The sequence below is a fragment of the Pristiophorus japonicus genome, chromosome 21, assembly GCF_044704955.1.
Source record: "Pristiophorus japonicus isolate sPriJap1 chromosome 21, sPriJap1.hap1, whole genome shotgun sequence".
Taxonomy (NCBI): Eukaryota; Metazoa; Chordata; class Chondrichthyes; family Pristiophoridae; genus Pristiophorus; species Pristiophorus japonicus.
In genome coordinates, this window is record NC_091997.1 from 94,870,176 (window position 1) to 94,885,364 (window position 15,189).

At 43.2% G+C, this 15,189-nt stretch overlaps 1 pseudogene; it reads right to left on the reverse strand.

Annotated features, from left to right (window-relative positions):
- Positions 1 to 1,291: 1,291 nt before the first annotated feature.
- Positions 1,292 to 14,986, reverse strand: LOC139233574 (probable G-protein coupled receptor 139; annotated as a pseudogene).
- Positions 14,987 to 15,189: the final 203 nt, after the last annotated feature.

Genomic DNA, 15,189 nt, shown 5'->3' on the forward strand with positions numbered 1-15,189 from the left:
GTGTTAGTATTCACCCTGATCACAGGCCTCATACTGGGAGCCCAGTATCGAGAGTGAGTGAATGGGTTCATATTCACTCTGATCACAGGCCTCACACAGGGAGCCCAGTGTAGACAGTGTGTGAGTCTGTATGTTAATATTCACCCTGATCACAGGCTTCACACTGCGAGCCCAGTATAGAGAGTGAGTGAATGTGTTAATATTCACCCTGATCACAGGCCTCACACAGGGAGCCCAGTGTAGACCGTGTGTGAGTGAGTGTGTTAATATTCACCCTGATCACAGGCCTCACACAGGGAGCCCAGTGTAGACAGTGTGTGAGTGAGTGTGTTAATATTCACCCTGATCACAGGCCTCACACAGTGGAGCCCAGTGTAGACAGTGTGTGAGTGAATGTGTTAATATTCACCCTGATCACAGCCCTCACACAGTGGAGCCCAGTGCAGACAGTGTGTGAGTGAGTGTGTTAATATTCACCCTGATCACTGGCCTCACACTGGGAGCCCAGTGTATACAGTGTGTGAGTGTGTTAATATTCACCCTGATCACAGGACTCACACAGGGAGCCCAGTGTAGATAGTGTGTTTGTGATTGTGTTAATATTCACCCTGATCACAGGCCTCACACAGGGAGCCCAGTGTTGACAGTGTGTGAGTGTGGTAATATTCACCCTGATCACAGGCCTCACACAGGGAGCCAAGTGTATACAGTGTGTGAGTGTGTTAATAGTCACCCTGATCACAGTCCTCACACAAGGAGCCCAGTGTAGAAAGTGTGTGAGTGAATGTGTTAATATTCACCCTGATCACAAGTCTCACACATGGAGCCCAGTGTAGACAGTGTGTGAGTGAGTGTATTAATAGTCACCCTGACCACAGGCCTCACACAGTGATCCCAATGTAGAGAGTGTGTGAGTGTGTGTGTTAATATTCAGCCTGATCACAGGCCTCAAACAGTGAGCCCAGTGTAGACAGTGTGTGAGTGAGTGTATTAATATTCATCCTGATCACAGGCCTCACACAGTGAGCCCAGTGTCGACAGTGTGTGAGTGATCATGTTAATATTCGCCCAGATCTCTGACACATGACAGGGAGCCCAGTGTAGAGAGTGTGAGAGTGAGTGAGTTAATATTTTCCCAGATCACTGGCCCCTCACAGGGATCCAAGTGTAGTCTGTGTGATTGTCATTATTCAACCGGATCACTCGCCCAATGGATGGGCGTGGGATAGCAGCTCGCTAATAATATCACGCCATCGGAAGTCTGGGGCTGCAAAGTCTCTGATTCTTTTCATCATTTAATACATTTCACAAGCAGAGTAAAGGGATATTTCGTCACATTCTTCAGCTGCTCTCTGAACTTACTCTAGGTCATGGCATAAATACCAGTGTTTGTGCAACAACTCAGCATCTGCAGCATGAATCCAAGTTCACTTACATAAGCAGGTATATTGACAGACCTATACCTGAACCACCACATCCGGTAATATATAGAATACACGATAAACACCGCCCATAACAGGATGAAATTTCCGTAGATAACAAACAGTGAAATGATCGATTTCCTGCGGGTCGCCATCTCTGGGTCTCTGGGCCTCTCCCCACGGCTGGGATCCCGGAGTCTCCTGCGGACTCTGCTGGCCATTAAAATGTGTCTAATGGTGAGAGCATTGAGCAGCAGAATCAGAACAAATGGGACACATGGGGTGAGACTATGATGAAGGAACTGGATTGCTGTCCAGACGGGTGAATACAGAACAGCCTCTGATATAAGACAAAACCAGGGGACGTTCGAAAGCAAATACGAACGTTTCAGCATACAATACCAGAAAATGTTCTTTATCCCGCTCAGCCCAGTCACTGTTCCCAGAACCACAGCTGCCTTTTTCTCGATGCAATATTTAGTTTTCAGCTTCTGACAACAAATGACCACAAATCGAGCGAAGTTGAAAGTGACAGTGAACCAGACAGAACAGTCTGTGGCTGCATACAGCAGGACGGCATGGATATTGCACACGCGGAGGGACCACACAAATAGAAACTGCCGCACATAAATAACTGGAATGTGCCTCAGTATCAGGTCGAGGATAATGACCAGTAGATCGGCCGCTGTCATGGCCACCAGGTAGCGAGTGGCACATTTGGAGAGACCACATTTTCCCCGAGACAGGATCACAATCGTCACTAAGTTCGCTGTGAGGAAGGGGAAAAAATCAGGGAAATTATACATCAGGCTGGGAACAAGAGCAGCAGTTTAATTAGATTTGGGGTGAAGTCTGCAATGCATTACCATTATTCAATGATATAATCTAGTATATTACCCGTGGAGCTGAATACAGTGTTTATTTAAGAATAATGCGGGAATACATTGTGGAAACAATAAATGAAACGACGATAAGTACAACATGAAACCAACAGATGTTTGATCAGTTCGAGATTATATGATAGATCTACCTTTAGCCCAGCAGGCAAAAGTACCGCCCGAGGTCCCAGGAACTCAAAGGACCAGAAACTCTCACGAAGCCTTGATGTCCCGGGATCAGTCGAGCGGTGCAATTCGCTTCTGCCCCACTGTGTTAGGGAGGGGGAAATCCAGCTGGGATACCTGCTCCTGGTTAGAATATTCATTATCCTTAGAATTGAAAATGAAAGCATCAGCAAAATACAGAAACTGCACACTTGGCATGCAACAATTACAAATATATGAATGTAATGTGACAATGATAAGATAATAAATGCAAGCGCACTGCAGTTATAAATATAACTAGGCTGTAAGAATTGAGTTGAAGGTTGAGTTTTCGGCATTTATGTTGAAATACACAAATTGTAGCTCACTGAAAGGAAGAATTTCCAAATTACATTGCAAAGATTAGACATGCATTGTAACAAGTAGATATCATTGAGCAGGTAATGTCCCACTAAATGCATTTATTCTCATCAAAATCAGCTGTCTTACCTCGCAGGCAAAGACCGCCAAACGATTTTGTAAAGTATCTGAACTCAAATGGAGGAGATTTATTCATGTACATTTTCATCTGTTGGTTTTCACGTGTGCAGAGATTATTAGACGGGAAAATATGAAACTATTTGTTTTTCCTCAGTACTTCAGTTAAAATCTGCAAGGATTGTGTATTTTGAAGTGCAGCAGGAGCCAACAGGGCATCACTCTGGGTCTCACTGAGAGATCGATTAACCTGTGAGAGATGGGCAGTGGATACAATTGCAAATTCAAAACATGAAGTGGAAATACAAGCACTGAAATAAGGCCAAATGATGATTTTATGACAATGTAATTGATCCTTGTTATCCTGTTCCAGCCATCAGAAGCAATGCCACTAATGCAGAGCTGGAGATGGTGGGAAAGGAGATACTGACTGGAACTGAATGATTAGCGGATATTTCAGACATTTAAAGCTGTGTCTATGATCTGCTAGAAAATTTCCCTGTGACTCTGTGTCAGTAACCATACCGAACATTGGGTGAACACAACTGCAAAATACTGCGGTTGCTGGAAATCTGAAATGGAAACAGAACATTTTGGAACTTCTCAGCATGTCAGACAGTATCGATGGAGAGAGAAACAGAGTTAATGTGTCCGTTCAATACCCTGTCGTCATTAGGTGAAAAGTCTTTTAAACCAAGACAAAATTATGCTGATCTGTTATACATGTTGAGTGCAGAAAAGAGACTGTAATCCGTTCAATAAAGAGTCTCGACCAATATATTTGGCTGAATTAAACATAGAACATTTGAATCTTGGTAACAGTGTATCACGTTCAGAATTGATAACCGACAACAGCATGGATGGGATTGGGACTGACAAGGAGAGAAACACATATAAACATTATTTACAGCATTAATAACTGTGTAAATATACTTAGCAGGGACACAAACAGCAGGGAAGATGTTCCACTATTTTTAAACAACAACCCATGTTGTAAGAAAGAAGCAGCAACTAGAACCACAGAGTACCATTAAAAAGAGAGTATCCTACGATTAATTTTAAGAAAAATATTACAGTGTAATTTGGTTTATAGAAATAATAACTGGACTGACATACTTACTACTAACACGAACAATACCACGGAGGGGATAGTAACTATTTTGAGAATCATAGAATGCTTACAGCACAGTTTGATATAATTCGGCCCTGGAGCCCGTGCTAGCTCTATTCAGTAGCACTTCAGGTAATCCCAATCACCCGCAGTTGCCCTGTAGCCCTACATTTATTTTATTTCAAGTACTTACCTAATTCCATTTTGAAAGGCACGATTTAATCTGCCTCCACCATACTAATTCTAATAACGTTATTAAATATTTCACAATACTACGGACAACTAAACATATTAAAACGGAGTATGCAAGATAAGCAGGTTCTAAAGTGTCATATTCATGACAAGATTGGTATCTGTGAATGAACATTAATGGTGTAATAATCTGTAAGAACAATATGAGGGCCTAGAATTTATGTTCTGAATTGCTGATCCAAAACTATCTGTTCTTTGCTGCCCCCTCAGAGGAAATTCTCCGCCCTTTTGCTTTAAGCGTTTATTCTCATTAAGAATGATGTGAAGGCCTTAGATTTACGAAAATTATTCCAGGGATGAGGGAATTGAGTTTCATGGGTAGACTGGAGAAGCTGAGGTTGTTCTCCTTGGCACAGAGAAGATTGGGAGGAGATTTGAAAGAGGTGATCCAAATCAGGAGACGAATTTCAAGCCCATTTTTTTAGTGTTTATTCTCCGTAAAGGCAGGTGTGATGCGTCCTGCCTCTTTAAAAAGCAGGTGTGACTGGTCCAGCCTCGTTAAAACGGTGGTACAACTCGTCCTGTCTCTTTTAAACGCACGTGTGACTGGTCTTGTCTCTTTCAAAAGCATGTCTGATTTTCCTGTCTCTATAAAAAGCATGTGTGACTTGTCCTATCGCTTTTATAGCCTGTACGGCGTAAGAAGATAAGAAATAGGATCTGGAGGCATCGTCATAAGTCGTCCCTCGAACGAGGATGACTTGCTTCCATAGCAGAAGGCAGGAATTCACAGATGTTTCAATGGAGCACTCGATGTTCCAGTACTGAACTCCAGGGGTGGAAGATGCTTTTGCGTGGATCATGCAATGTGTGGTGACCGTTGCACATCAGCCACCACACGGACTTGACAGCTAGGCCCTTAACCAGTGGCAAGGATTAACCAGGACGACTGGAGACCTGCTGTGCTACATGGACTTACTGCACACACAAATTGCAGTGCGGTCAGGCCGTGCTGCCCCTAGGCCATTTGTCATGTCTGGCCTGCTCTGCCATTCAACAAGATCATGGCTAATCTTCTAACTTAACTCCACTTTCCGGCACGATCCTCATATTCCGTAATTGTCCTAGTTGCCAAAAATATATCGAACTCTGTCTGGAATATACTCCAAAACTCAGCATCCACATGTCTGTGGGACAGAAAATTCCAAAGATTCAGAACCATTTGAGTGAAAAGATATCTCCTTATCTTAGTCCTAAATGACCGATCCATTCTGCTGAGACTGTGACACCGTGTTCTAGATTGCCCAGCATTAATCCTGTCAAGACCTTTACGGGTTATATATTTTTCAATTAGTTTATCTCGCATTCTTCTAAACTCTACAAAATATAGGCCTAATCTGCTCAAACTCGTCACATTGGGCAATACCTTCATGCCAGGTAACAATCTAATGAACCTTCGCTTCACTTAGGTAAGGTGATCAGAAAAGGACACAACACCAGTGTTGGCTAAATTGGACTGGGGAAATAGATTAAAGTTTAGGACCGTTGATGAACAGTGTCATAAATGTAAGAACATATTTCACAACTCTCAAGAAAAATATATTCCAGTGAGAAGAAAAGGGTGTAAAAGAAAAGCTAGCCATCCGTGTCTAACTAAAGAAATAAAGGATGGTATCCAATTAAAAACAAGGGCATACAAAGTGGCCAAAACTAATGGGAGGACAGAAGATTGGGAAGCTTTTAACAATCAGCAAATATGACAATAAAATGAATAAGAAAGTGAAGATAGATGATGAAATTAAACTAGCAGTAAATATAAAAACAGATAGCAAAAATTTCTACTGGTATATAAAAAGGAAAAGAGTAGCTAAAGTAAATCCGAGTCCCTTAGAGGACCAGTACGGGGAAATTAGTAATGGGGAACATGGTTATGGCAGAAACTCTCAACAAATATTTTGTATCAATCTTTACGGTAAAGGATACAAACAATATCCCAACAGTGGATAGTCAAGGGGCTATAGGAGTGCGAGGAACTTAACACAATCACTGAGGAGGTGGTACGCAGTAAGATAATAGGAATAAAGGCGGATAAAACCCCTGGACCTGACGGCTTGCATCCTAGGTTCTTAAGAGAAGTAATGGCAGGGATAATGGATAGGCATTGGTTGTAATTTTGAAAAAAATCTTGGATTCTGAGAACGTCCCAGCAGATTGGAAAACAGCAAATTTAACGCCCCTATTTAAAAAAGGAGGCAGACAAAAAGCAGGAAACTATAGACCAGTTAGCCTAACATCTGTGGCTGGGAAAATGTCGGAATCCATTATCAAACAAGCAGTAGTGGGACATTTGTAAAAGCATAATTCGGGCAGGCAGAATCAGCATGGATTTATGAAAGGGAATTCATGTCTGACAAATTTGCTGGAATTATTTGAGGATGTAACGAACAGGGGGGATAAAGGGGAATCGATGGATGTGGTGTATTTGGATTTCTAGAAGGAATTTGACAAGGTTCCAAATAAATGGTTTCTGCACAAGATGAAAGTTCACATTGTTGGGTATAATAGAGTAGCAAGGATAGAATATTGGCTAATAACAGAAAACAGAGAGTCGGGATAATTGGTTAATTCTCGGGTTGGCAATCAGTAACTAGTGGGGTGCCGCAGGGATCAGTGCTGGGACCCCAACTATTTACAATCTATATTAACGGCTTCTAAGAAAGGACCGAGTGTAAAATATCCGAATATGTTGATGATATAAAGATGGGAGGAAAAACAACGTGTGAACAGTACACAAAAAAATTGCCAAAGGACATAGACAGGCTAAGTGAGTGGGCAAACAGTTGGCAGATTTAGTCTACTGTTGGAAAGTGTTGAGGCAGAAAAATGTCAATAAGAAAGTTATTATTTAAATGGAGAAAAATGCAAAGTTCTGCAGTACAGCGGGATCTAGCGTTACTTGTGCATGAAACATCAAAGGTTAGTATGCAGCTACAGCAAGTGATGAAGAATGCCAAAGAAATCTTGGCTGTATTGCAAAGTGGATGGATTATAAATGCGGGGAAGGCTTGCTACAGTTATACAGGGTTTTGGTGATGCCACGCCTGGAATAATGTGTACAGTTTTGGTTTCCATATTAATGAAATTGCTTTGGAGGCAGTTCAGAGAAGGTTCACCAGGTTGATTCCGGAGATGAGAGGATTGACTTATGAGGAAAGGTTGAGAAGGTTGGGCCTCTACTCATTGGAATTCAGAAGAATGAGAGCTGATCTTATCGAAACGCATAAGATTATGAGGGGGCTTGACAAGGTGAATGCAGAGAGGATGTTTCCACTGATAGTGGAGACTAGATCTAGGAGGCATCATCTTACAATAAGGGACCGCCCATTTAAAACTGAGATGAGGAGGAGTTACTTTTATCAGAGGGTGGTAAATCTGTGCAGTTCGCTGCCTCAGAGAGCCGTGGAAGCCGGGCCATTCAATACATTTAAGACAAAGGTCGATAGTTTCTTAAACGATAAATGAATATGGGGTATTGGGGATAGGAAGGGAAGTGGAATGATTCCATCATCGGATCAGCCATGATTGTATTAATTGGTGGAGCAGGCTCGAAGGGTCGTATGGCCTACTCCTGCTCCTATTTCTTATGTTCTTATGTTTACCAAATATGGTCTCACAAATGCCCTGTATAATTGTAGAGACGTGTCTTGTCTCTTTAAAGCGCCTATGTCACTGCTCCTGGCTCGTTAAACAACCTGTGTGACTGGTACTGTCTCGGCAAAAAGCCTGTGTGACTAGCCCTGTCTTTAAAAAAGCCTGTGTGACAGGTCCTGTCTCGTTTAAAACCCTGTGAGACTTGTCCTGTCTCTATACAAAGCATGAATGAATTGTCTAAAAATCCGTATTACTGTTTCTGTCTCTTTAAAAATCCAGTCTGACTTGTCCTTTATCTTTAAAACGACAGTGATAGTGTTTCTGTTTCTCTCGCCCTCCTGTTTAGGGGAACATTACATGTTACAAAGTTATTGGCCGTGACTCCGCCCTCATCGTTAGCTGTCCAATGCATGTTGTACAATTACTGGCTGTTTCTCCGCCCTCCTGTTTAGGGGAACATTACATGTTGTACAATTACGGGCTGTTTCTCTGCCCTTCTGTTTAGGGGCTCACTGCATGTTATACGATTACTGGCTGTTTCTCCCGCCCTCCTCTTTTGGCGAACATTGCATGTTGTACAATTACGGGCTGTTTCTCTGCTCTCCTGTTTAGGGGCTCACTGCATGTTATACGATTACTGGCTGTTTCTCCCGCCCTCCTCTTTTGGGGAACATTGCATGTTGTACAATTACGGGCTGTTTCTCTGCCCTCCTGTTTCGGGGCTCACTGCATGTTATACAATTATTGGCTGTTTCTCCTGCCCTCCTGTTTAGGGGCTCACTGCATGTTATACAATTATTGGCTGTTTCTCCCGCCCTCCTTTTTGGGGAACATTGCATGTTATACAATTACTGGCTGTTTCTCTGCCCTCCTGTTTAGGGGCTCACTGCATGTTATACGATTACTGGCTGTTTCTCCCGCCCTCCTCTTTAGGGGAACATTGCATGTTATGCAATTACTGGCTGTTTCTCCCGCCCTCCTCTTTAGGGGAACATTGCATGTTATGCAATTACTGGCTGTTTCTCCGCCCTCCTGTTTAGGGGTTCACTGCATGTTATAAAATTACTGGCTTTTCTCCCGCCCTCCTGTTTAGAGGAACATTACATGTTATACAATTACTGGCTGTTTCTCTGCCCTCCTGTTTAGGGGCTCACTGCATGTTATACAATTACTGGCTGTTTCTCTGCCCTCCTGTTTAGGGGCTCACTGCATGTTATACGATTACTGGCTGTTTCTCCCGCCCTCCTCTTTAGGGGAACATTGCATGTTATGCAATTACTGGCTGTTTCTCCCGACCTCCTCTTTAGAGGAACATTACATGTTACACAATTACTGGCTGTTTCTCCCACCCTCCTGTTTAGGGGAACATTACATGTTATACAATTACTGGCTGTTTCTCTGCCCTCCTGTTTAGGGGCTCACTGCATGTTATACAATTACTGGCCGTGACTTTGTCCTCCTCTTTAGCTGCCACTGCATGTTGTACAATTACTGGCTGTTTCTCCATCCTCCTGTTTAGGGGAACATTACATGTTATACAGTTATTGGCTGTGACCCCGCCCTCCTCTTTAGCTGTCCACTGCATGTTGTACAATTACTGGCTGTTTCTCCATCCTCCTGTTTAGCGGAACGTTGCATGTTATACAATGAGAACCTTGGCTCTCTAGTAGAGCCGTAATGAATTGTTTAAAAAAGGGAACGATGGATTTTGGGACCACGGTTGTGTCGATGGTGCAGAATTACTGAGATTAGTTCTGTGACACAGAAGTGGCTTCACAGAGTTGCGAAGAAACCTTTGCTGGAAAAATAGTGTTGAGAATTGAAGACCTATGCCTAGAAATCCGTCATTGACTGCAGTGCAACTAAACATCCGGTGCTGAGTGTAACAGGCGCCCGATCCGATACCGCCCGTTTAGCTCCACTGCCCGAGAAAAATATCTCCGTTCTTGTCTGTAGACATCGACAGATATCAAAAATGTGCTGATGAATTGGACTAAGAATTTACCTCTCAAAGGCTTGGCTTGAAACCAATTCACAGTCATTTATTATCTTCCGAGACAGATTGTTCCAGGTGTGGGGAGATGTGAGTTAAATCTAAAATTAATTACAACCATTTCTGTCTCATCCAACACTCTGCTGCCCGTGTCCTAACTCACTCCAAGTCTCGCTCACCCAACTACGCCCCCCCCCCGCCCCCAACCCCCGCGTTGTTTGGTGAGCTACATTGGTGCCCACTCCGATAATGCCTCGATTTTAAACATCTCATCTCGTCTTCAAGACGCAACGCATTGCCAGGTGTCCAGTAAAGCATTTGCATCCCGAAAATGCCAAACGTTAGTTTTTTTATGTTTAGTATTTTACCATAAATACTTTTCACCCCCCAGGCAGCAATTGCATTGCATGCTGACAATTAGCATCAAGGGGATGAGGCACAGCGGGGGGTGAGGAGGGGGGGGGGATATAATTCGGCTCGGACTGTAGCACAAAACAACACCACCTCTAATTCTCCCCTAAAAGTCACACATCTTCCAGACACTGACTTTTTCTTTAATCCATTATTAGGATGAGGGCATATTTGGCAATACCAGCATTCATTGCCTATCCCTAATTGCCCTTGAGAAGATGGTGGTGAGCCGCCTGATACAATTGAATGGTTTGATCGACCATTTCAGAGAGCAGTTCAGAGTCAATCACATTGCTGTCGTCTGGAGTCACATTTTGGTCAGAATGGGTGAAGGCAGCACATATCCTTCCCAAACGGCCGTTAATGAACCAGATCGGGGTTTTTTACGACACTCTAGTAGTTTCATGGTTACCATTACTGATATTGCTTTTTATTCCTGATTTGTTTATTTAATTTAATTAAAATTTCCCAGCTTATGGGATTACTCTGGTTCATTCGTCCATGTATCTGAATTACTAGTCAAGCATCATAAGCACTGTGCTACCACACCCTTCAAATATAGCGTCGATTCTTCATCGTCACTGGTTTAAAATCGTGAAATTCCTCTGTATCAGTATTGTGTGAGCACTTTCACCATATGGACTGCAGCATCTCAAGATGAACGCCAGCCATTTTCTCATGGGTAACTATGCATGGGTAAATAATACCGGCTGTAACAGCATTACACCTAGTCTGCAAGCAAATAAATCTAAATAATAAAATGAGAATAAAATCAATGATTCTGAATTTCAGGAGGACACATGGGCAGACACATTGCAGATGCAATTTGGCACAGAAAAGTGAGAAGTGATACATTTTGGAAGGAAGTATGAGCAGAAGCAATATAAGCTAAACGGTAAAAGATTAAACGGGTACAAGATCAGAGAGACATGGGGAATCTATACAGAAATATTTGAATGTGCCAGGACAAGTTGTGACAGCTGTTAAAAAAGCACACGGAGTTCCTGGCTTTAAAACAGAGACACAGTGAAACACAAATCCACTACCGAACATCAAACTTTTAGAAATCATTTACTGGGCCCCAGCTGGAGTGTTGTGTCTAATTCTGTAAATGACATATGAATGATGTCAAGGATTAGAGTGGTTGCAGAGGATGTTACCAGAATGGTATGTGGGATCTGAGAATTCATAGAAGCATAGAAATGTACTGCACAGAAAGAGGCCATTCGGCCCTTCATGTCTGCCACTGTCGACAAAGTGTTATCAAGCCTAATACCACTTCAGTGCTTTTGGTACAAACCTTGCAGGTTACCGCACTTCAAGTAACTATACAAGTACTTGTTAAATGTAATAAGATTATCTGCCTCCACCATCATTTCAGGCAGTGATATCCAGACCCACACCACAACTTGGTAAAATAAATTCTGTTCAACACCCCTCTAATCCTGTAACAATTAGCTTAAAGATATGGCCACTGGTTACTGATGTCGCTGTTACTGTAAATCGGTCCTTCCTATCCACTATACGTCGGCCCCTCATCATTGTGTACACATCCCCTCACACTCCTCTGTTTCAAAGAAAGCAGCGCCAGCCTGTCCAATATTTGCTCATAGATATAATTTTCTAGTCTTGGAAAAATCCTGGTAAATCTCGTCTGTACTATCTCCAGTGCAATCTCATCTTTCCTGTAATACACTGACCAGAATTGTGCGCAGTACTCTAGCGGTGGCCTAGTTCATGATTTTTTCAGTTCTACCATAATCTATCTGCTCTTATATCCTTGGCTCGGCTAATAAAGGCAAGCATTCCATATGTCTTTTTAACCACCTTATCTACCTGTCCTGGTACTGCAGGTGTCTGTGGACATGCATAAAATGGTCCCTTTGTTCCTCCGCATTTCTCAGTATCCTACCATTTACTGTGTATTCCCCTGCCTCGTTAGCATTCCCCAAATGTATTACCTCTCACTTCTCCGGATTGAATTCCATTTGCCACTGTTCTGCCAACCTGACCAGTCCATTGATATCGTCCTGCAGTCGACAGCTATCTTACTCACCATCACTGACAAGGGTGGTGCAACTGCTGTTTGGTGAACCGGCCTCTATCTTGCAGAGGCTGATCTCCAAATCTCTGACACCTCCTCCTACCTACCCCTGCACCATGACCCCATTACCGAATATCAAACCACAATTTCCGAGTCCGTCACTGACCTCATCTCATCTAGAAAACTTACATCCACAGCTAGCAACCTCATAGTTCCCCAAATCTGCACAGCACACTTCTACCTCTTTCCCAAGATCCACAAACAGGACTGACATGGTAGACGCATCGTTTCAGCTGTTCTTGCCCCATTGAACAGATTTCTTCCTATGTCTACTCTATTTTTTCCCCCTGTGCACCATCTTCTCATCTACATTTGCGACTCCTCCAACGCCGTCTGTCAATATAACAGTTTCCAGTTTTGCGGCCGCAACCATCATCTTTACACCATGGATGTCCAAGTCCTTTATACTACCATCGCCCACCAGGATGGCCTGAGGGCGCTCCGCTTCTTCCTCAATCAGCGGCCCAACAAGTTCCCCAGCACCACCGTCCACCACCTGGCTGAACTTGTTGTCACCTTGAACATTTCTCCTTGAACTTCCTTCACTTCCTCCAAATTAAAGCTGTTGCTACGTGAACCTGCATGGGTCCTTGCTATGCCTTCCATTTCACAGGAGAAGTGGAACATTTTATTTCCAGTCCTACTTGGGTCCCCTCCTGCACCGCATTTTCCAATACATTGATGACTGTATCCATGCCGTTTCCTGCTCGCGCCCTGAACTTGGACATTTCCTTCGCTTTGCATCCAATTTCCACCCTTCCCTCGCCATAATATAATCCACCTCCGACTCTTCAGTTCTGTTCCTCGACTTCACTGGCTCCATTTCTGGTGATAGACTAGTCACTTTAAGCCCACTGACTACCACAGCTACCTGGACTACACTTCCTCACAGCCAAAATCCTGTGAGGACTCCATTCCATTCTCCCAGTTGCTCGATCTCCATCGCATCTGCTCTGATGACGCGACCTTCCATACAATTGCCTCTGAAACGTCTTCATTTTTTCTCAACCGAGGATTCCTGTTCATCATGGATAACATGGCTCTTGACTATGCCTGTTCTATTTTGAGCACCTCTGCTCACACACTTTCCCCTCCCTCTTGGAACCATGACAGATTTCCCTTTGTCCTCACCTTTCACACCACCAGCCTCCACATTCAAGGGATCATCCTCCGCCATTTCTGCTAGCTCCCGCATGTTCCAACCACCAATCATATCTTCCCCTCCCCCTCTCAGCATTCCGAAGGGTTCGCTCCATCCGCGACACTCTGGTACATTCTACAATCACATCCACCACCACCACCTCTTCCCATGGTACATTCCCGTGCAAGCACAGGAGATGCAACACCTGCAGTCTTACCTCTTCCCTTCATACTGTCCAGTGCCCCAAATATTTCTTCCAGGTGAAACAACGATTTACATGTAATTCTTTCAATTTAGTATACAATATTTGCTGCTCACGATATGGTCCCCTCTGTATTGGGGAGACCAAATGCAAATTGAGTGACTGCTTTTTGGAACACCTACGTTCAGTCTGTAAGTGTGGCCCCAAACTTCCTTTCGCCTGTCACTTTAATTCTCGACTCCAGTCCCACCCTGATATGTCCATCCTCTGACTCCTGCACTGTTCCAATGAAGCCCAACACAAATTCGAGGAACCTCACCTTTCCTTTAAGAACTTTTATGCCCTCTAGACTCAAAATCGAGTTCAACAATTTCAGAGCTTAACCTCTACCCATATTTTACTCTGATGTATTTTTTCTCTCTCTTTGTTTCCCACGGCAGCTTATAATTATCCTCCCCTTTGCATTCTATCTCAGCTAATCTTTTTGTAACTTCTGTTACTACCATCTCAAGTTAGCCCACCATCTCTTTTGTCTCTCAAATCTCTCCTGTCTTCCACCCCATTACAGATCATCCATTTTGTTCTTTCCTCCCGTCCTCCTTTCAGTGCTCCTTAACAATTTGTTCATTTTGAACATTTGCCACTTCTGATGAAGGGTGAAATAACTGATACGCTACATCAGCTTCACTCTACAGATGCTGCCTGACCCGCTGAGATATCCAGCATTTTCTGTGTATATTTCAGATTTCAGATCTGCATAATTTTGCTTTCATGTGATATGAGTTCAGAACTCTGCTCAGGATCAAATAGATCGTTCAGGTTACGAACAGTTTCATCAGCCACAGACATTTGCCAGTGAGGGGGCTGAGTTGGTAGATAGATAACGGAGTTTGTGATGAGGACTGAAGACAATGACTTGGGTGCTCCAAGTTTTAAATGACACACACAGTAATACAGTTAGTCGTGGTTTGCAGATCTAATAGTCGGATATAAAGAATTAGCGGGGACACCAACAGCAGCAAAGAGGGGAGAATAAATTACAAGAACAGTAATACAGTAAGCAAAGGTTTGCAGAGTTAATAGTTGGGCACACAGACTTACCAGGAACACCAACAGCAGCACGGAGTGGATAGTAAGGGCATTGAATAGTCTTAAGTACGCCACTGATTCGACATTCAAATGTCAATCTATCATAATATGCAACAATATTGTTAAAATACAAGATGAAACTCCTGTCCATCGTTGTAATATTCCAATCCACTGTTCTCGGATTCCAATCCATTTTTGTATCATTCCAACCCACTGTTTTCAGATTCCGATCCATTGCTGTAACATTCCAATCCACTTTTTTCAGATTCTGTCTCCCTATTTGTGCAGCAGCACAAATCCCTGATAGTGCTGGAGGTGATGCTCTCACAGACACTATGGGAAAACACCTTGAAA